The 24,814-nt window shown below is 33.3% G+C and overlaps 1 protein-coding gene across 2 annotated transcripts in view; it reads right to left on the bottom strand.

The window, feature by feature from the left end:
- Window positions 1-24,110, bottom strand: part of LOC113516252 (stress-activated protein kinase JNK) — a 169,882-nt gene extending 145,772 nt beyond the window's left edge. For both annotated transcript variants that reach the window (XM_052895237.1, XM_052895235.1), the window contains exon 1: window positions 23,912-24,110. The gene's annotated coding sequence lies outside the window, so the exon portion shown is untranslated. The remainder of the gene's footprint in view (window positions 1-23,911) is intronic.
- Between the last annotated feature and the right edge of the window lie 704 nt (window positions 24,111-24,814).

Genomic DNA, 24,814 nt, shown 5'->3' with positions numbered 1-24,814 from the left:
AACCACAAGCAATTAAGTTGCAAGTGGCAAAAATCATTCTTTGGGTCTCGCCCTGCTGTACTAAATTGGCTATTTTAACAATGTTGTTTTGCTTTATATTGCTTTCATTTTGTAATTATATATTAAACTAAAAGGTGTTTCATCAAAATATATAACTTTGTAATCATTATTTCATTTTTGCATAATTTTCATTGCATAGTTTTCATTCGATCGAATTAGCAATGAGGAGGTCCTGCTTAGGGTTAAGGAAAAAAGACAAATTATTAGAACTTTTGAGGACAGAAGGGGAAAAATGTTGGGACACTTGATACGACACGACGAACTTATGAACATTATAATAGAAGGTAAGATAGAAGGAAGAAGGGGAAGAGGGAGACCGAGGAATAGTTACATCAGGCAGATCAAGGAAGGAGTTGGTGTCGTGTCGTACCAAGAGGTGAAGAGACTCGCTGAAAATCGTAGTGAGTGGCAAGAGCTCCACCGACAAGAGCGCAGCTCTTAAATAGGATAGATAGTTTTCATTCATCAATTCATTCATTACCGAACTGAACATTTTAAATAAAAAATTGTGACCCACAAAAAAAAACGTTTACAATTATAACAAAATCTGTTATTTTGATCTAAAAACTAAACTACTAAATAAATTTTAATAAAAAAAAATATTGTAAATAGGATAGGCAAGCTAAAGTGGCAACGGGCTGGTCATATAGCTCGAAGAACCGACAACCGATGGGGAAGAAAGGTTCTTGAGTGGCGACCACGTACGGGTAAACGCAGTGTAGGACGACCCTCCACCAGATGAAGTGACGACCTGAAATGCGTTGCAGGGAGTTAGTGGATGCAGATGGCTCAGGGCCGTTCTTTATGGCAGTCTATGGGGGAGGCTTATGTCCAGCAGTGGACGGGTAATGGCTGAAATGATGATGATGATGATGAATCTGTAAGTATACCTTTCAGAAAAAGAAATAATTTCCCAAATCTAATTAGAACTGATGGAGTTATATAACTTCTTATTTTTTGAAGATACTCGAAAAGAAAGTTGAAAAGTGAAAAAAAAAATTGAGCCTCTCATTTGAGCGAGAATACGAAGTGTACGTACAGATGGAAGTTAGTATAGTTATAAATTTAAGGGCTTGGCACTCGTGTAGGTATATATATACCTTATTCTACATCGATCGAGGGAAAACTAACAAGTAACATTGCCAGCAACTGGGTCGGTTCTAATGTCATTCTCTATTTAAATGTATGTCTAAAAATAGAATAACAATTTGAATTAAGAAATACGTTCCAAAAATACTTTTATTAATGGTGGTACAAAAAAAAACCGCCGTGTGATCCCCGCATAGAACAGGCCACCCTTTCCTTTCCGATAGGTGTCGTAAGAAGCGATTAAGGAAATTAAATAGGCGAGGGATGGCCAGCAGCGTACCTCTTAAAACATCTCCAAAACCTAACTGCGGTTGCTAATCCACCTGCCAAGCGTGGCAACTATTGGCAAAACCCAAGGGAATGGATTATGTTCAGCAGTGGACAATTAAAGGCTAAGATGATGGTGATGACATAAAAAAACATAACCAGTAATATGCAACAAAAAAATCATTGATAAATATAGAAATGATCTTAAAGTTAACTTTTTTTTATATTACTTAGAATGGCAAACAAGCTGACGGCCCACTTGATGGAAAGTGGTAACCGTCGCCTATAGACATGAGCAGTACCATGGACATAACAGAGTATACTGTTTTACCCATGATACCACCCATGCGTTGCCATTCCTGAAGACTCAGATGTTATTCCTCTGTACCCAGTAAATTCACGCCATATCCCACCCTTCAAACCGAAACACAGCCATGCAAACACAACTGCTTTACGATTGAAACACGAATGAGACAGAGGTACCCAAGCGAACGACTTTTGTACAAAGTCTCCCTTTGGTTACAAAATTGATTATAATCCAAATCCAACTCAGAATTCTCCATATTTTTTTTTGCTCTTTTCTGTTTTTTTTTTATTTTCTATTATCTGTCCATCGTTACTTCGTACCGGCATGTTATTTTGTGAACGAACCTAACAATAAAAAACAGGGTGGATATAAATGGCCGGTGCTAAAATCTGAAAGTGACAAATTTGACCTTTTAAACCGTCAAGTGGCTGTTCGCCGCATTGAAAAGGGTTATCAAATTGTGTTTATAAATCACCTAGTTTAAAGTACTTACACAAACATAAAAGTTAAGTAGGCTTCTCTTTTATACACTACGAATGTTTTTATTCACTTGGGTAAAATCTAGATTTTTATTTTATTTTTTATTTATATATATATATATATATATATATATATATATATATATATATATATATATATATATATATATATATATATGTATATATATTCTTGATTGCACTAATAACAAAGTACTAACACTAGTAATAACAAGAAGTAAATAACAATGTTAGCAAATGCGAACTTATCTCTAAAAGAGATTTCTTCCATTCAACCTAACACCTAATCATTCTTAATTCAACAAACAGAGGAATAACATCTGAGTCCTCAGGAATGGCAACGCATGGGGTATCATGGGCGAAACAGTATACTCTGTTATGTCCATGGTACTGCTCATGTCTATAGGTGACGGTTACCACTTTCCATCAGATGGGCCGTCAGCTTGTGTGCCATACTAAGTTGTTTTAAAAAAAAAATTATATTCATTTTACACGATATTCCCACTACGAGTAAATCTTTTACTTGACACATAGACAATCGCAACAAAATTAGTATTAATCTAACATATTCGAAAACCCTGCTGCAGATTTTCACCATCGTACAACCCGCCATAAACTAAAATTTCATCCCAACCATCTGGACGAGTGGCGGTCCTCCACCGTGCGTTTTTCAAGGCACTTTCTTCCACGCACAACCACTCTTTGGAATCAACTTCCAGCAGCAGTATTTCCGAACCGATACGACAACATAACCTTCAAGAAAAGAGCATATTCCTTTTTAAAAGGCTGGTAGCACACCTGCAATGCCGTAGGTGTTGTGGGTGACCATGGGCGGCGGTAGTCACTTACCATCAGGTAAGCCGCATACTCGTTTGGCCCCTGTGTTGTAAAAAAAAAAAATCCCTATAAATAGCAAAAATTTATCATATTATTAAAATTAGCACAGACTCAAAATATCGCTTAACCTACAAAAAATTATTGTATCGTCAATTGTTATTAATGCAGATGCAGAGGGATTGTTAGTAATGCAGACTACCAGTCACATTGCTAGCGTTATACCCTGTCACGTTGATCCCCACGTGCCCCCCCCTCCTCATCCCTGAAAACCATGGTGCTGAATCACAGGTGTATTCATCACTATGGGCTAACTGACCAGTCTGGGGGGAAGGGATTGTTAGTAATGGAGACTGAGAATCCTATTGCTAGCAATATTTTCAACCAGGTCGACCTCCTCGCGGTTCCCCCTGGAAACTATCATAGTTAATTCCTGATGAATTCATCATGATGGGCTAACCGGCCTGTTTTCATTCTCATCTATCACCCTTCACTGGTGCTCCGCCAGCGTATCCCGTTACGCGCAGGCGGGGTTACCATAACATTTTCACCCATCAAAAAAAAAACTGACCAGTCTTTTCATTCTCACCTGTCATCCCTCACTGGTGCACCGCCAGTGTATACCGTTAGCGCGCAGAGTTGCCATTCCATTATCATCTATTAAAAAAGCCTCTTTTAAGGCGCATAAAATAAAGTTCAAATTCTAGCAATTGGGAAAGAAGCATTAACGCAAAATAACGACTTCCTGGGCAAAGTGTCGAGGGAAGGACGTGCACAATCTTCTATTTAAAGAAAATAGCCAGCGCGGGGTGCTACGGTGGCAGGATAATAAATTATTTCTGTATTGTGCCAGGTAATTCTTTACGACACTCGATCTGCTCTCGACACTTTACGACCGCATCAGACGTAGACAGTTCCACAGCGAGATTGTGTTACTTTGTGGTTTGTATTTCTAAAAACATCTCCATACAGTGAATTTCTAAATTGCCGCCCGCTAGATGTCGTGTCGAGTACGTAAATAGAGCACTTAGGCATGAATTCAACGTAAGCGGAAATTTGTATATGGAGCAGGGAATTCCGAATATTCATAAATTTTATTTTTCTCTTCATATTCTTGAGAGAAATGGAACGTAACTAGAGGATAGAATGATTGATGATCCACGTTATAGGGAATGCTTTAAAAAAAATATAAATGTATGTGGAATGATCAGTCCACAATATGAATGAGAATTTATTTTAACAAAATTCTTTTATTTTTAATTTTGACACTACACGAGTGAGTATATTGCTTGCTATATGCTTCCCTTCCTAACACCCCTCCGTTGGGGGGAAAAGGATTGTTAGTAATGGAGTTTGATAGCCCCATTGCTGGCAATATGCCCTGTTAGGTCGACATCCACGTGGTTCCCCCTGGAAAAAATCGTGAACAACTCTTGTTAAATTCGTCACGATGGGCTAACTGACCTGCTTCATCCTCACCTATGATCCTTCACTGGTGCCCCGCCGGTGTATACCGATAGCGCGGGTGGGGTTACCATTTCATTATCACTCAATAAAAAAAAAACACCCCACCGTTCGTTATTCAGTCATTTGTCTCATTCATTCCATCATCGTTCAGAAATCCTAAATTTATATTTATTTATACCATCAGTATATAAATCAGTATCAGTATCAATGGAGGAAACAATAAAGAGTATCTATCTATCTATATAATTTCCAATTACACTGCAGGGGAGATAGGTACGTTATGCGCGTGTGATGTCTTTGATATTGCAAGCATCCATGATGTGAGCCGTATACCTGATTGCCAATCAATTTCTAAAACAAAGTAATAGAATTAATAATATTAAACAACAATGCCCTCGGAAAGACTATTAAATAGATAATTAATTTAATTTTGATAAAAGTGTCGACTCTACTTTTTGGGAAATGTCGTTTAGTTACATTGTCTGTCGGTGGGTTTCCAATTCCCGTACCCTTTAGTAATAACAACATTTTTATTGTTTGTATTTATAATAAATTTACTAATGTAATCTTTTGGAGGAAACAATAAGGAGAACACTCCCGTTTGACATAAGATCTGTCCTAAGCAAGCCAGCTTTTAAACACAAATGGCACACCTGTTTCTTAGAAAAATCATTTTCCGTTTTAACTTAATCTTGCTGGTTACTCTGATTGAGTCATAGATTGCTATTTGCTCTTCTATTACAGTTGCTTTATTTAAACGTTTTATATATTTTTTGTGTATTTATATGTATATATATATATATATATATATATATATATATATATATATATATATATATATATATATATATATATATATATCGTCATAGTCGTAGAATACTGACGGATCTGACAAAGATTATATATAAAGATCCGTCAGTATTCTACGACTTCGACCATTTATTTATTTAATATAATAGGTGTATGTTTATATTAGTCTAATTATATGTTTATATTATACGAATATATCAAGTATTGCTTTATTTTTTCCTCTATTCAATACCGCACCGCCTACGTATTTCTCGGTTTGCCCAAATCGTTGACTGGTAGAAAACACCGTCCGATGTTAAATCCGCCAAATGTACATAGAATTTTACTGAGCATTAAAAGTTTAAATAAATGAAGAGTATCTATCTATAATTATACTATTGCTACAAAAATTATATATATATATAAAAAAAAAACATTGTAATTGTTCTACTACGCGAACGTAAAATAAATATAAATCTACAGATAAGAAAACGTTAACGACTGACCAAATTCTAATTATGGATAACGCCACGCTTGCGGCGCGAACAGCTAAAATACTCGTATTTTATCTCTGGCAATCTATCTGGACTCGTGTAATCAACCGCGTCATTTCAAATCCGCAGAAAAGAGAAAATGATGAAAATTGAAATCATAAAATTTAAATATCATTTGAATGTCTTTGTTTCTTGGTTTAATTTTGTGTTCTACTTCATCCTTATCATATATTTTAATAGAATAATATATAATTTAAGATTACACCTATCCCCCGATTTACACGGTAGATACGTTCCTGAGAAAAACGTGTAAATCGAAAATTAAAAATTTTCAAGTCAAAACCGTGTAAATCGAAAAGCTTGCAGAAAATGCATAATTTTGCTATTTAACAGTTGTGATTTTTTTCAATATTTTTAGGTGTACACAGAAATAAAAATAAAATGCATTGACAGGTTAAAATATGTAATATATTACGGAAACACTGTTTTTTTTTTATTTAATTACAATACATTAAACGATCCAAAGCGATCCAAAATTTCGATTTTAGTTTCTAAAGAAATAACTTTTCTTTTAACTTCTTTCGACATTATAAGCCTATATTTTTTTTTATTTATGTTAATTTATAAAAATCTTAATTATGCACTCACTTGTAATTTACGAATATGAAAAATTTAATCTTTCTGACACTGTGAAACTTTCACTCAAATACAATTTTCCGTAGATAAAACTTTAAATTTATGCGAAGAAATACAGACACAGTGTGCATGTGCAGCAAGTCAGCACATAAGCTCGGGATTCCCCGTGAGATGTGTACACAGCGCACGTGTTCAAACACAGTAGCATTTAGTAGAGTGCGATAAAAACAAAAAAAAAACTTATTTGGAAAACCGTGTAAAAGCGAAAACGTGTAAAACAAGTACCGTGTAAATCGGGGGATAGGTGTATATAGATAGAGCATCGAGCCTAAAAAACGGGTCAACTTTTTTTGAGCTAATTGTCAAACTAATTGACTAGTTTTTTTTTTTTTTTTTTTATTAATATTGTATATACTTACGCATACAATGTATCTTGACATATTTGTATTTAATAAATAAAATTTTTACACATTAAAAAGGTGCAGAAGTCATAAGAAAAAATAAATTATTTTATACTATAAATAGAAGTTATAAAGGAAACACTCATAACTATTTATCACGCAAAATTGTATGAAAAAGTTGAGCTGATTTTCTCGAAACAATTTTTATGGAGACACTGTATCTATATAATCTAAGTATAAGTATAATATAATAATTAATCATTCAACCAAACTGTTTTTTTTTTCTATAAAGTAAAACTTACATAAACGTAACACTAGTTCTATGAAGTAAAGCAATGTATTTATAATTAGTTCTAACATACAGCTAAACATAACCTAATCAAGTATTATATCTTAACTACATGCCAGTAATTTATTAAAATATTTCATTAATAGCTAAAATTTCTGACGATAAAGTAATCAAGAAACTTTAATCAATAAATTAGAAATACCAAAATATACTTCCATTATTCGTAGTAATGAAACCTTCGTTTAAATAATCCTCACCTCAAAATCGTTTATTGAGTAATCCAATATTTATATTTATACTTTAAGATACAATTTCTTATATCAGAAACACTGAAATTTACAAATTATATTCATCGTCATATTAGGCGTTAGCTTACTACTGTAGCCCCCCCCCCCTATACTGGGGGGGTTTTGCCAGTAATAACCACGCTTGGCAAGCGGGTTGACAATCGTAGTTACGCTAGTGATGTTTTAAGAGGGACGTTGCTGCCCATCCCTCAACTATTAAGTTCCCTTAGTCGCTTCTTACAACATCCACGGGTTAGGAAGTTGTGACCTATTCTATGCCGGAACTACACTATAATAATAGTACAAAATATAGGGGATAACAATTCGTTTCAGCACTCAACAGCTGATTGTACTCATAGCTGTGTTTTTTGTTGGATGTTTTTAAAATTCTGCGTACGAGAAAACAACATAGTCCTCGGGAATGTAGAATATGTAGGAATGAAGACAACAACATAATCCGTAATAATCATAATAAAAAATAAAAACAATTACACACCATAAGTGTTCGCAAGTCGAGAATAAGACTAAGACTATATCTATGCTACAAACTTAATGGTTCGTATCATAGATAAAGTAATATAATTAGTATTATATTATCTGTGGTATCGGTTAGCTTATTCGCCATTTCAAAAATAAAAAGGAAAAAAAATTACCAATTATGAAGCTGTGTGCTCATTACGGTCTCTTTCATCTATAAGATTTCGTAATCAGGAAGAGTATAATAAAAAAAAAAGTACTTAGGTAGGTTACTTTTAATTAGTTATAATCGAGCGTGGGCAGCTGAATTTATTTTTTTAGTCTTCCACCTACTTTTAAATAAAAAATTAATTATTCAACTAACAAGATATTCAAGCCCGACTTCATTTGCGTAACCAGAATGTGTTGATTGACTCCTCCATCTCAAATGTTACACGCGTATATCAAATCTCATGACAATAGGTTTAATCGTAGGTAACAAACCAACTCACTTTCATATTTATAATGTTAGCAAGATATTCTGTTCTGTGAACTTTGCCAAAAATAAGTTGCCACGAATATGAAAGCTTAATAGTTAAGTAACTAACGTAGTTTGATCCAAACACAGTGGAGGCGTGAAATCAATTATTCAAAGAGTAAGCCGCAGTGAACTTTACGTAACACGGCTAATATACGTAATTACATCCAGCTAACGAAATAAAACATTCACTAGCTAAGAACTAAGACTTTTTTAATGGATGATAATGGAATATTATCCCACCTGCACTACCGGTATTCGGTAACTGATGCAACGCACTCAGGTGAGAAAAACAGCAAGGCCTCTAGACAAGTGGCAAGCGAATTCGTCGATGGAATCGACATCGCTAGCGAGTCCGTAAGTTGGAATGAATCATCCGGCGTTGCTATCTCATTCTGTCTCACGGACTCACAAGCGATGTCGATTCCATCGACGACTTCGCTTGCCACTTGTCTAGAGGGCCAGATCAATTGGTCCGTCCTGACAAATTCATCATTACAATTTCGGCCTTGAACTGTCCACTGCTGAACATAAGCCATCCCCTTGGGGTTTTACCAGTAATCACCACGCTTGGCAGGCCGATTGGCAAACGCAGTTAGATTTTGGAGATATTTTAAGAGGGACGCTGCTGCCCTATCCTAGCCCTTCCTTAGTCGCCTTATACGACACCCACGTGAAATCGGTGGCCTATTCTATGTCCTGACCACACGGCAATGACGTGACGAATTCATTAATAACTAATCAAGACGGTTTCACAGGTGGACCGCAAGGAGTTTAATCTAACATGGTATATTAATAACAACTGAACTGCTATCTCCATTATTAACAATCCGTTCCCCCCAATAAAGTTCTATTTGAGTACTTCTGACTTTTTCTTTCACTAGGTTAGGAGGCGCCACTTCGAAGTAACTAAACTACTCATATGTTATATATCTAAGAGTCAGCCAGTCAGTGAAGAAAAAGTTATTTGGTTGATACAGTCCACAGACAATATTAGTTTATAATTGTCTAGTAATTTGTATATATTTTAAAATACAATCTCACTGCGTTACTTATTTACACGTTACAATATCCATAAAGTTTACTTTCAATTAAAGCATCCACTGGTTTTCTAAAAAATAATGTATTACATTCTACATTTTACAAAATACAATATATAGTTAAAAATGCCACTAGAATATTTGCATCTAATTATAATAATGTTATAATAATAATCGGTTATTTTATAAGAATTATTTTGCTTAATGCCGCTATGCGTGTGACTGCCAACACTCGAAGATTGAACACTATTATTATTACCACAAATCCTACAAATTTGATGTTAGCCATCAATCTCCGACTACCATTTCGTTCGAGCATGTTTTGCGGTACATGTTTCACAATTTCATAAATTTGAAATGAAACAAAATAATTCAAATAACCAATGATATGGAATTCCGTAAAATAACACCAAGTACAGTAAAATATTATCATAATAAACCAAAAAACATGGTAAAACCGCCATAAAACAGAATTTATTAAAAAGGTTAAAATCCTATTTAGGTATTTAATTCGATTTTACATTCCGATTTCAAACTGCAATTTTTTTTGTTGCTTTTGTAAAAAATAAGTGAGTAGACGGAACAAAACTGTACAGCCATAATTTAGAAACCCCTCACTTTTCCGAACATGCCCCGGGCAAAGGCGCGAACGAGCACGCGGCCGCTGCAGTGGCGGCAATGCGTGACGTCAGACCGCGATCAATGGAACTGACGTCGAAGGGCCCCCGCCACCCGCTCGCCCGGGATCAGCCCGCTACAATAGTCCGTGAAGTTCAGAAGCCATGGATTCTATTGTTCACGAAGAATTGGTGAACTCACTACACCGTTATTACAACTTAAGGCCTCGGTACACGCATTCAAGACACAAGAAAATGTAACAAGATCTTGAGAACTTGCGAGGTTCAGTGAAGAGATTTTAGTTTTATTATTAACCAAAGTTGTATTATTAGCTAATTAATAAACATATCTATTCTCAGTGGTATTTTTCTGTGTTAATATTTTCAACTAACTACGAAAAGCAAAAAATTCTTGACTCTTTTTTTAGTGTATTAGTATGTACTACACACACACACACACACAGTTACACGATATATCGAAATTGATTTTTTTATTGATATGATTTACAACGAACGATCTCGTATTTAATTCCCTACACAAGTTTAAAATCGATTTAAATTATATAGAGAACATTGTAAAATTAGGTATAAAACTCGAGTTAACTCGTACTTAAAATATTCCAAGAAATTTCTATAATTATATCCGCAAACTTTCGTACGCGATTTAATTATACGAGTATATCCCCATTTCCGAAATAACGATGTCATCTTATCCTTAAGGGGTTGGGTATGATGTCAACGAAATTGTACAACTGTTTTTAAGGATTATAACTGTTGAAATTATATTCTATAAAAAAAAACAGACTAATCAACCTACCGATAAATTTTCGCAGTGTTCCACTTAAACTATATAAAATTTAATGAACGCGTTTTCGGAAACCCCAGAATGTATATCAGTTTTCCTTGCCTAATTATAAAAAAAAAAATAAAGCAATATTAACTTCATAAAACGGAATCTGGAAACATAAAATTTTGCTCAGGAGAGCGTTCATCAAATCAAATATCCATTAAGGAAATGTTTTTGGTAACGGGATTACGTAAGAATCTCTGCGGTTTCCTTCTAGTATTTTATATTAACAGTAACACGCCAATTTTCTCATGTGAATTAGAATAAAATTGTGCCACAACACTATTAATCTATAATTGTGAAATAACTAGATTAACTTTCGCTTTTATAATATTTGTAATATTTGTATTTTTTTTAAAACAATTCGTTGTCCCTAGTTTTTTATCGTTTTGCTTTCCACACTGCGTGCTAGTATCCATCTCACGTGGCAGTTTCCTAACCGATGACTGGCAACACTGCGCCTAAATTACCCTGGCACGTGACGTGGCTTAAAATTGATTTTCCTTATTCTTGTTTTTAGAACCTTATGTCCGTCTAAAAAGATTTTAAAAATTTATACTATAATTTACTTTTTTACTACTAGTAAAAAGTTACTTTCTACCTATAGTTTGTTTTATACAACTCGATGAAAATGTAATCAGATTACAGAAGTTAGATTATAAGTGTAACAAAGTTATGTTAACATTGTTACAATAACACAAAATGAAATTAGTAACAAAATGAAACATTGAATTAATCGATTTTTATTTGTATTATAATCAGGTCAATTTATTAGATTGTTTAAAGGAACTACTATTAATTTTTATTAAAATAAATTATAAGATTTCTATTCGATAAAAACCTCAATTTTGACAAACTAAGCGTTGACATTCTGTCATGGATCATCCTGTCCCCAATCATGGCCTATGTTCAGCAGTGGACAGATAATGTCCGAGACGATGATGATGATGAAGTGCGTGACATACTCGTAAACGTAGTAAAATATACTGATATGTGATCAACATATCACACCTTCGGTAAGACATGGTCACAACTGTACTTTTTGTGAATTTACAGGATAGCCATTTAGTTTTTTTTTTTTTTACGTTAAATGTCGTGTTGTTCGCCAAATTCATTCAAAATTACAAATGTTGTCTAGCTGCAATATGACCTGTATTTATTTCCAGACTTTGTTTGACCAGAAAAAAGAATGTTTTTATAATTCTTTTGCATATATAACTCATTTTGCGATTTTTTGTATGTTATGCCCTTGTCTTACCGAAAATACGATATTATTTATAGATTATTAATAAATTCAAATTAAAAAAAAAATTCACTATGGTAACTATATTTTAACCAGCATAATACGAACTATACGAAATAAGTCGGGAGCAATGCTTGTATAGTAACAAAAAATATTTTCTACTCAGAGCTGCAGGTTCTTGGAATGTTTTGAATAACTTCGTTTATCTGGCATTCTTTATAATTAAAAGTGGAATATTCAGAACGCAAACGAAGGGTTTCTTCTCACGCTTTCACCATTATTTACTAGAAATATTTAATATCAATGCTACGATTTAAACTTTTACATAGTTATGTAAATTAATTTGTGAAAACAATGAATATTGTTCTTTTTCATTAAAACAGAAATAATTGTTTACCGAGTTCTTTTAAATCGTCACCCTTCTATGATACGCCGCTGGGTTCAGAATGTTGATATCAACTGAGAAGAACCTACAAGGAACTCTGTAGTAATTTTTTTATTTACTTAAATAACATAGCTGCTACTTCAGATTATTACTCTGCACACTTAGTAAAACTATTTATATAACATGTTGATACTTAATTAATACAAAAACCTATTTTTATAAATTATTTATTTTTTAATTAGCATTGTTTACTAAACATACTAAACATTTATACCAAATAAAAAATATACAGTGGAACATAGAAGATCTCCATTTTTGGAAATCAGTTAAAAATCTGTCAAGTAGGTATGAGTTCAACTCACACATCTGAGGGTTCCATATCTCTATAAATATATTTAAATATCTTTACCCATATATTTACTAACTTATTAATAAAATAAATAAAAATTTAATAATTTTTATTTATTTACAGAAAAAATAACCGTTTAGCACAAACAATATATGTATAACAATATTTCTTTGCCAATGAAAAATACCCGCCATTAAAATGAAAAAAAAAAAAAATAATAAGAAAATTAAGAATAAGTTTTGAAAATAACATTGATTAATTCTTTTATTATTCATTTTTACAAATAGAAATCTCGATATATAATCGTACAAACACTCCGAAGAGATTCGGAGCATTAAAAAGTCCTTTGTTCTTATTTGAAGATTTCACAGACGAAGCTCCCAAATCCATCTAATAATGAATTGCGACGAGGCTCTTAAATCTGTGGATTTTATGAAGACACGAAAACAAAAGATGATACACATCAATCTAAAATATTGCTCTTAATTATTAATCCTAGAATAGAAAGATTAAATATTTTTACTGTTACTGGGGCCTTAGACAAAGTATATCTATCTATTAGTGACATTACAATGTTTTTTTTTTTATAACACAAGGAGCAAACGTGCATAGTGCTCACCTAAAGGTAAGTGACTACCGCCGCCCATGAGCATCCATGATAAAATTGGTGATGGCGTCGAGATCATCCAGAGTGAAGCAAACCTGCCTCCATGGGTAAGATGTGAAAAATTCGCATAAAACTTATTGTTATTATTCATATTTTTTTTAATTCGTGGGGATAGCAGTGGCCACGGATAAACCGAGTAGGGTCGTGTCATTCTTTTCTCTCCCCGCCCCCTCCCGTATCTTAAATACTAAATTGTAATTTTTTCCTTCCAATTTCCGCCGTGCAGAATCAATACACTGTATTTTTGAAAATCTCAATTTGTACAATGTTTAAAGGATATGTTTTTTTTTATTACAAACAGCACAGTAAATAAAGCGTTTTTAATAATCTAGCCATCCTTTTTTTATATCTTTATTATAAAGAAATAATAAATTATTTACGAAAACTTTTCTTGATTCTGATCAGTCATAGACGATCCTGGATATTTTGGTCCATTAGATAAGGGTATAACTCACAGTGAATTATTCTAAATCCAGCCTTTTATAGGTTATATCTATCTCGCTCGCACTTATTAATAACAGTATAGCACAGAGTAGTAGCGCAAATGTGGCAAGACACTGTATGATTTTAATCACTACAACATTGCAACTAAAAAATTTTACGTGTTTTGCCATCTTGATCATTGCATCTATGTAGATACAACATCATTTTGGAAAGCTATATTTACTTCATGTATAAATTTAATGAAGTAAGAGTAAATATATGTAAACGGTTCTGAAAATTCGATTGGAACCTATTACGACAAAATACTGTAGCTTGAGTTACAGTGAGTGGTTCTGCACAAGAGAGTTCGATCCGAAGAAATTCGAACCTTTAAACATCCGAGCCGAGTGCTTTCCCTGTAACTACCTTCTTTGAAGCTAAAGATAGAAATATTTAAGCATAACATTTTAAATTTATTTAGCATTTAATCCAAGAGTGATAATACTCCACAAAAAACCGACTTCAATCCTATCAAAGTAATACGAGACCAATATGAAGTTAACTCAAAATTGATTCAAATCTGGTGAAGATACATATTGTGTTATATATACAAAAGCATATGGGTGAATTGAAAAATTAGAAATAAATACACGGATATATCGAAATTAATTTTTATGTACCCAATTGAGTTCCAAAAGTATATCCAATAAACTCCTATTCTTGTCTTGGCATCAACACACGAAACCAATTATTTGGATTTAAAAACTAAACCGACTTTCAGAAAAAAAATTCTATATCTGTTGACAACTGAATGAGTTATGAGGTACCAAACATAAAAAAAATATATAAGCGAATTGAGAACCTTCATCTTTTAGACGTCGGTTGAAAAATAAGCGTGACCCCAAGATAAACAAAACTCTAATTTCAATAAAAAACATCTACCCACCTAGAAACAACATTTACACTCAGTAGGTGGAAGTAGGCCGGTAAGATAATTACGATAATATAAACTTTCGTAAACTGAAAACCAAACGAAGTCTACACACGTGCCGTTACAGGTAATTTGTCCTGAAAATCCAAACCCACGATCACACTTAACAATTCGACACATGCTCATTTGGCGCCCCGCCCAGACCCTGATTGGCTCCGAAAAGGTTAGCGCGCGTGCTCCCCAACTTGCCCGCAATTATCTAATGCTTCGGATGTTGCCTCTGAAATTTTTATATCGAAAACCCGTGTGAAAACCGAAGCCTGATGAAAATTGCTATGTAAATTTACAATCAAATAAAAAAAAATATTTAGAACAAACTGTGACATATTAAAAATGCTGTTATTTATTCTGTCGCCTACAGTAGCAATTTCGGATAAACGACATGGGAAAAATTAGCTTTTTTCAAAAACAGGATTCTTTTCTGTATTTTACGCAATATTTCCGCTAATTCTCGATCGATTTTGATAGTTCCCATTGCTACCAGTAGTCTACTTCCATATTGATCCCATATTGCTTTAGTCACAAATGAAGTAGCGCTTTGCGAAGTAAAATAAAAAATCAAAGATTTTTTCTTAAATGTCAAACTAATATCGAGCATACTTGCCACAAGTTTTAAATTTTTACAGTGGACACTTACAACACGTCTTCGATCCAACTCGCTCTCGTACTACCGTGTCGAATACAAACGCTGTTCGCTAACTCGACTCGGCAGTTTCCTTGTAAAGTTTGCTTTCTCGACAGAACGTACAATTGTACAATTTCGCAAATGAAAACTATTGTAGCCTTATTTTGTATCAAATAGAAGATTCTCGGGGAAACAGAAAATTTATTTTAGATAGCAAAACATATTAATATAATTTTAGGGTATGTATGTATATTTATAAACAACGTTGACTTTTAATGTTTTTCTTATACACATTGTTTTTCATTGGCTATTACTTAACCGGACCATGTAGTCCCGGCATAAAATAGGCTACTCCTTTCTATCCCGTGGATGTCGTAAGAGCCGATTAAGAGAGGGCAAAGAATAGGCCGCAGCGTCCCTCTTAAAACATCTCCAAAGCCTGACTGCGGTTGCCAATCCGCCTGTCAAACGTGACAACTATTAGTAAAACTCCCCTTATGGGAAAGTAATAATGTTCGAGGAATGAGCCGTCCCTTTTAAAACATCACTAAAGCCAATCCACCTGCCAAATGTGGGAAGTACTGATATAATGAAATAATAAAAAAGAGACCTATGTTCAGCAGCGGACAGATAATGGCTGATATGACCTGACTGCGGTTGCCAATCCGCCTGCCAAGCCAACTCGCAAAATCCCCCAAGGGGGAGGCTTTTGTTCAGCGATGAACAGTTAAAGATTGATATTACGATGATGATACTGCCACGTACTGAGTCAATATTTTATTATCGGGATAGAATTTATCATATCTCTGAAGTTTTCATCCTCACACTCTTGAAACTAAACAGCCACGTACAGTGGATTTTTTTTTAATGCGTAATAATGAAATGCTGCCTGCGCTATTTGTATACATTAGTAGGGCACCAGTGAGGGACGATAGGTGACCATGAAAGCAAATCTATTAGCCCATCGTGATGAACTCCACTAGAATTAACCATGATAGTTTCCAGTGGGAAGGGTGTATTGCGAAAGTAAGTAATAGTAATGAGAAAATAAAGCTAGTAAAGAAAAAACGGTTTCAAAGGAATTTTCTCCCGCGAACAGTCAGACTATGGAATGAGCTCCCTACCGAGGTTTTCGCTAGAGTCTACAGTATGGAGTTCTTGAAAAAGGGCATATTAAGGTTTGTGCAGGGTCGACAACGCGCACGTGACACCCCTAATGTTACAGGCGTCCCTACGCTACAGTGACAGTTTACCATCAGACGGGCTGTAAGCTTGTTTGCGTTTGTGGTATACCTATAAAAAAGTCTGAACAAACAACATACATTTACAAAAATTTTTTTTATATACAACTTAGAATGGCAAACAAACTGACTGCCCACCTGATAGAAAGTGGTAACCGTCGTCTATAGATATGAGCAGTACCATGGACATAACAGAGTATACTGTTTCGCCCATGATACCCCCCATGCGTTGCCTATCCTGAGGACTCAGTTGTTATTCCTCTGTACCCTGTAAATTCACGCCATATCCCACCCTTCAAACCGAAACACAGCCATGCAAACACAACTGCTTTACGGTTGAAACACGAATAGGACAGAGGTACCCAAGCAAACGACTTTTGTACAAAGTCTCCCTCCAAACTTCAATAAAATCAACGGGTTTCGGAGATTAGCCTGAACGAACATCGTGACACACTATTTTTAGATTTACTGAAGAAATGTATTTATTCCTGTATTATTTCCTCTCTCGGTAAATGTATACTTTCAGAACTTCAGCTGTTTATAAAGATATTAGCACTAGGCAACTTAGCTCTGTTCCCTCATAGTCCCTAAACTTCTTATCGTGTAGGCAAATAGGGTTTCATGTACCATTGATATTCCATTTTCCTAAACACGATAAGAAGTTTAGAAGCGTCTTAATACTCAGCATATATTAGGAATTAGGACAACTCGCCAGATATGAGTACAACATACTTTATTTAATCTTACACCTGTAAAAAAGATATACCAGAGGTAGACTTTGTACAAAAGTCGTTTGCTTGGGCATCTCTGTTCCATTCGTGTTTCAAACGCGAAGCAGTTGTGTTTCGGTTTGAAGGGTGGGATGGCAGCGAATTTACAGGGTATCATGGGCGAAACAGACTACAGTATGGAATTCTTAAAAAAGGGTAGGTATATTAAAGTTTCTTCAGGGTCGGCAACGCGCACGTGACACTCTTAGTGTTTTTTTTTTTTATACAACTTAGAATGGCAAACAAGCTAACGGTCCACCTGATGGAAAATGGTAACCGTCGCCTATAGACATGAGCAGTACCATGCACATAACAGAGTATACTATTTCGCCCATAATACCTCCATGCGTTGCCATTCCCGAGAACTCAGGTGTTATTCCTCTGGGTACACCCAGTAATTTCACGCCATATCCCACCCTTCAAACCGAAACACAGCCATGCAAACACATTTGCTTCACGGTTGAAACACGAATGGGACAGAGGTATCCGAGCAATCGACTTTTGTACAAAGTCTCCCTCTAGTAAGTAGTAAGTGTTGCAAGCGTTCATAGACTACAATGATCGTTTACCATCAGACGGGCTGTATATACGTTTGCCACCTTTGTGTTATTAAAAAAAAAACTTATTCTAATTGTATTTATTGGCAAATTATAGTTACATTGTCAAAATTAATTTTATGTACTTAAATCTTATTGGACTGAGTATCTGAAATAAATTAATTTTAATTTATAGAATTCATCTATTCTGAAATGGCTTTCACCACCTCTTTAATTCACAGAGTTTGGTAAAATAACCTCCTTAATAATATAATAATGTGGTAAATAATAATTACTTCCCCACTCGTTTGGTAAAAACAGTAACTTTACTGCCATGTCAAAGTTCAGCTAATGAACTTCTGATGAGTATCCTAGTTAACTCGAAATAAACTCCTAATTAAATAGTAGCTCCGAATGAACTAGAAATAGTATCCTATAGTGTACAATCGAACCAGTAAAGTAATATTAACGTCCTACATTTATGATTAGACCTGCGCCCAGCAGCGCAACTTATATGATACCGTTATGACGTAAGTACGTTCAGGTGCTAGCAATGTGGGTATATTGAGTATGTCAGGTCGACCTCTACATGGTCTACGTTGGAAACAATCGTGCTGAATTCCAAGTGTGTTCATCGCGATGAACTAACAGACCTGCCTTTTAATTTTCACAACTCTCACCTATCATGCCTCACTGGAGCTCACTCAACCCCCCTCCCTCCCCCTCCACCCCAAATCTCATGTTCAGCAGTGGACATTTAACGACTGATATGAGAATAATTACTTACTAATAATTACTTGAGAAACTCAGGGCTCATAAGCACCAGATTTATGGCTGGACAAACTGTATAAGTACACAGTGGCTGTACGTATTGCTATAACTATTGTGAATACAAAAACAGGGCGTGATATCCGTTTTCTAGATCATGCCCTAGTTTTTAAAATGCCCGAGGGAAAATGCTTTTCATCCTGAATAGGATGTTAAGCCAAGGAAACGAACTTGAAAGTATTATTATAATTCTGTATTATAAATATTCTATAAATTATTGTATTATATTGTAAAATCTTTATTGTACATCAAAGGGAGACTGCACAAAATTCAATACAAAGTCAACCTGATAGAAAGTGGTAACCGTCGCTTATAAACATGAGTAATACACTGGCAGATTAGATCTAACTGTTCTTAACTACAGCATGCCTTGTGTTTGATAAACATTAAAATAGAATTAAATTATTAAATGTCATTAAATGAATAATAATATTAACAATATGAATAATAATATAATATAAATAATAGTAATTGTAATTAAATTATTGTTATTAAATGTTTATATAAAGTAAATAAATATTTCATTTAATGAATGAAATTCAATGAACATATCTACAAGTATTAAAATATTTATTTATATTTATTTTTTATTTATTAGATCATTAATTACTACAAAATATTACGGGACCCTCGAATTTAAAATACAGTTACGAGCTTCAAATAAAACATTAACAGTATTCCAATAAGCTTTAATGGGTTACGGGACCCCATTAGTTGAAAGCACACTGTACGTACAGTTCTAAACATTTGGCAGAGCGTATTCTAACCGAGACTACATAATATGGAAAACAACGTTTACTTACCGACGCTTCTCGAAACGTAGCTAGCAAACATACTCAATTCCGACCAAAAACCAGAGGGAGACTTTGTACAAAAATCGTTTGCTTGGGCACCTCTGTCCCATTCGTGTTTCTACCGTAAAGCAGTTGTATTTGCATGGTTGTGTTTTGGTTTAAAGGGTGGAATATGGCAGTGAATTTACAAAGTACAGAGGAATAACAGCTGAGTCTTCAGGAATGCATGGGGGGTATTATGGGCGAAACAGTATATTCTGTTATGTCCATGGCACTGCTCGTATATATACGCGACGGTTAGCAATTTCCATCAGATGGGCCGTTGAGCTTGTTTGCCATTTTAAATTACATACAACAACAAAAAAAAACGTGTTTATAGGTGACAGTTACCACTTTCCATCAGGTGGGCCGTCAGCATATTTGCCATTCTAAATTACATACAACAACAAAAAAAAAAAACAAACAAGTGTGTTTATTGGTTTATGGTCTGGACTTTTTTTTAATTTTTTTTTTTACTGTAATCTTCGTCATCACTTTTTAAAAATACAATTAATAAACCAAGGAAATATTTATACTATAATATTATTAAATACGTTAATACTGGAGTATCTAACATTATTTTCTTTGGCTGTACTCTAAGATATGTCTTTGCGCATACCTGAAAGCGTTGTTCGCATTTTGAAGTCAGCATCAGACAATATAAAGGTGGGCATTTATATAATTAATTACATAATAAAATATACAGTGAAAACAAAATTAGACTCTGTAAAATATGAATTAAAATTTCATATAAAAAATTACATAAAACTAAAAATTTTACAAAGTAACATTTTGCTTTCAATTAAAATCAACTCTTCGTTTCGTCTTTGCAAACAGAAAAACTCTTGCAATGTATAAAAACTCTTTTCAATTTGAAAATTGTCTTCATTTAGTGACGAAAATTTATTCCTCTTCTTATTTTATAAAATATTTTAGTATTTTATTGTAAATTTTTGGCCATATTAAAGATTAGACATGAGATGGGATATTTAGAGTATTCCGAATGTTGCAAACGTTCAAGGGCGACAGTGACTGCGTACTATTAAGTAATTCATTACTACTACTCGATATATAAAAATAAATAATTAAAATTCGACTTACGCCCGATCTAGATGCATATAGAAAAATAATGGTATAGCGAATATTGCAGGTCAATCTGAAAAGTGGTGGGATACATTCAAACCATTTCCCATAGAGAACTGAATTACATAACCCTCTTGAGTGCGGCGCGGGGAGAAGGGCGCCCCTACAATACGGGGCGTATCGAGCGGTAGCGGTCTTCCTCTAACAATCGTCCGTCTCTTTCCCACACTGACGTACCGAGCCCATCGTTATCACGAAAGCTTTTCAGTAGCACCCACTCAATGGCTTCGTCTCTTCGTACAATATAATAAGCGAATGTAGGTGAAACGCCAATGTATGACCAACAATTGGATGTATGTAACTAAAAAGATAAGACGTGATACAATGGTGCCAACTGCGGCGAACAACCTAATCGTGGTCTAGCAAAAAATTGGAATAAGTTACGTATATATTTGGCGCAATATTCAATTCTTGACTTTCGACTACACTCATCATGGCCATTTCCTTTATATGCAGGTGTCAAGATTGTTGTTACTATAAAGCCATCAAATGTTTTCTCTTATGATATTATCATACAACATTTTGTATTTTAAATTTCATAATTATAATGCTTCATAAAAGTAATGACACTTCATATTAATATACTATTTTGGAAAACGGAACCATCCTGAAAATAAACCTTTTTTAATAAAAAAAATAATCATTACACAAGAAAAAAATTAAGTTGAATATAAAAATGTTGATCAGTGAAGAGCTTTCGTCTTTTTACTGTTTTTGACCTAATTTTTATTACAGTTTCTGTAATATATAAAATATATAAAGGGTATTAACTAGAAAAATTTTGAATGACCATTAAAGACATAAGAATATATTATTTTTTTTGCAAAAAAAGAATCATTTCAATATTACACAAAATAAAATATTATTTATTTCAAGCAACAGTAATAATTAAGTAGTAGAAATAGAAATAAATAAGAATAAAGATAAATTTATTTGCATAAACACGTGTCTGCAGTAGATACATACTGGATATATATACAAATTTCGATACTGCCAACCTTTAAACATGAAGATCTTAAGTATCAAGTAATTTCGCTGCTATCCCACTCTACAGTGAAACACAACATACAAGCAAGCTTCTTGTTGTCTTAATATTATATATAAGTGTGACAGAGACACCTATACAGAATTCATTAAATAATTAATAATAAGGAATAATAATATTATTAATATAATAAATGTGAAAGTTTTATTTTTGCAAAAACTCTAACTAAAATTATAAATGACAAATTTAGCATAATTAGTAAAATGGATTCAAATTATATTTGATACACAAACAGACCATACCTTAGACTACATTAATACGCAGGGTTATTTTATGCATGAGAATGGAATGGTAACTCGGCCTACACAGTGGTTTACCAATGAGATATGGTAGGTGAAGATGAGAACAAGTCAGTTAGCCCATCATGAAAAACTGAGGCTGTTAGACTCCATTACTAACAATCCTTTATCTCCCTAATACACATAGTTAAAATACCTTGAAATGTTTTACAAACAAGTGAAGCTATAGGCATGATAAACATGATTTTATTTTATTTTCCATCATATCATTAAGGCAAAAAATTTATAAATGCTTAAGTCTAATAAAATAGCAGTAATTGTATTTATAATTCTGATTAATAGTACTTTATGGAATTTTCAGTTTATAAAAACCAATTTTTTTTATGCAAATGGCAAACAAGCCTATGGAAAGTAGTAACCGTCGCCAATAGACATAAACAGTACCACATTTGTACTATTCAACAATTTTAATATAGATTATCACTAACACTGACCACTACTTTGTACACAAAGTCAAAATATACAAAGTGACCAGGATAAAACATAGTATATCTCCTTTACCACCCCAAATAGTAAGTGTAGTTTAAATGTCATGAAGATTGGCTCAGCCTTTAAGGTGCCGAGAAGTAACAAACACTCTTCCACTATTATAATTCTATAAAAAAAAAAATTTCAATATAACAAAATTATACAACAGTTCAAGTGTTTATAAATTAGAACATTTAACATACCGAAATAAATAGAAAAAAAAATACAATTACACTAAGAGATGACAACTGTGGAGTTAAAGAGTAACATTTTACAGAGCTGTTGTTGTTGTAAAACACAAAGATAATATGTATAATAATGTATACTAATAATTAGTAGTATAATATTTATTTATAATATATATACATATTTATATAATTCTATGTAAGGTAATATTCTGTCATGTTGTTGTCATTATGTGAATAAATAATTGTGGTAAAGTCCCATTAATTATGGATATTAATTATTATATCTTTTATTATGATATATATATATATATATATATATATATATATATATATGTCTTTGTTGTGAGAGAAATAAAAAAAAAGCCAACAGACTTACCACAGATTACAAATATTGTAGACTGTTACAAAAGAGTTTATTGGCTAAACGTAACTCAAAAGCTATTAATTTATTATATTTAATAGACTATTCAGTCTCTATTCCATTAAGTTATGACTCGTAAAATCTGCTTTATAATAAGAAAATCTCTCCCAAGTTCTTCCTAACAACAGTGAATACTGCTTCCAGTATGAACATCTACTTTATCATAATCTAAAAGCAAATAGGTTATTTCCAATAACATTACATGTTTTATGGTGTTTTCCTACTTAGATAACATACAGCAGAGTCAATTGCTATAGATGCATACTCTTTATTCCAAAAATATTATTATATTGCTGACAATAAAATAAAATGTAGAATAGGCAAGAGATTATAAAAAATAAATTACAAAACAAAAATGGGTATTTATACGACAAACCACTATAAGACACTGTGAAGTATTATTTTGAACCTAACATTATTTATAATTAAAATTAGAAGCCGAACGATCCAGATTTTTTTTAATTATGGCACCATCCGGGCTCTGATAATTTTGTCCATGATAATTCGTGATCGAATCTTGTAATTTAGGATACGTACTTACCTGACGGTAGAAGATTGCTCGTTGACACAGCACAATAATATAGTTCAATTACAGCACAAACCACAAAATTTTAAAGGTATTTTATAAGTACATGAAATATTTTTATTAATAATTCATTATTTTGAGGAAAACTGAAAGTAGTAAGTGAAAAATCTACCCTATCAATTCACACCACTCAGAAGATATACAAATGTCAGTGTCGATCAGTGCTATTTTGAAATTTATTTGACATAGTAGGTTACTTAGAAATCAGAAACTCAGTTATTTATTTATATTGTGTAATCAATCTAATGACCTCTATCGACGGCTTGCTAAAGATAACGTTAACTTAATAATCGAAAGAATATCGTAACTATGATAAGAAATAAAATTTTAGCATATTGGAAACAGCTAATAGAAAGTTTACTAACTATGCTAACAAGATTCTGATGCAGTTACTTTTCTTGACACATAAAACTATACATAGTATATAATAATGACTGTATTATTTCTGTGATAAAACGCAGTGCGCTAAGCTCGTTTATATATATTTAAAACTTAATAATTAAGAGCAACTACTAACGCACTTTTACTATACTTTACTTTTCAAAAGTCACAATTAGAGCAAATTTTTGATTGGCCTCACTCTATTTCTATTTAATTCAACCTCGGAATATAAAGAAAATGTATTTCTGGAAGATTTCCTAAAAATAGAGTGATTTAGTTAATAATATATAGCCATATTTTAAAGATCATGATCCTTAATTTTATACTGAAACATCTAATATTACAATACAAATAGATTAACTTAAAAAAAAATTGAAAAGAAGTTTCAGATTGTTCCTATTCACTGTTTTTCATTCTATTCCGAAATCTTTGGTTCTACGGTATAGCCCTTAGATTACATAATACGATATACTAAGT

This window comes from Galleria mellonella, unplaced genomic scaffold (genome assembly GCF_026898425.1).
Source record: "Galleria mellonella isolate WM207_F2 unplaced genomic scaffold, CSIRO_AGI_GalMel_v1 utg266, whole genome shotgun sequence".
Taxonomy (NCBI): Eukaryota; Metazoa; Arthropoda; class Insecta; order Lepidoptera; family Pyralidae; genus Galleria; species Galleria mellonella.
Note: the sequence above shows the minus strand (reverse complement) of the source record. Positions and strands in the feature narration are given on the sequence as shown.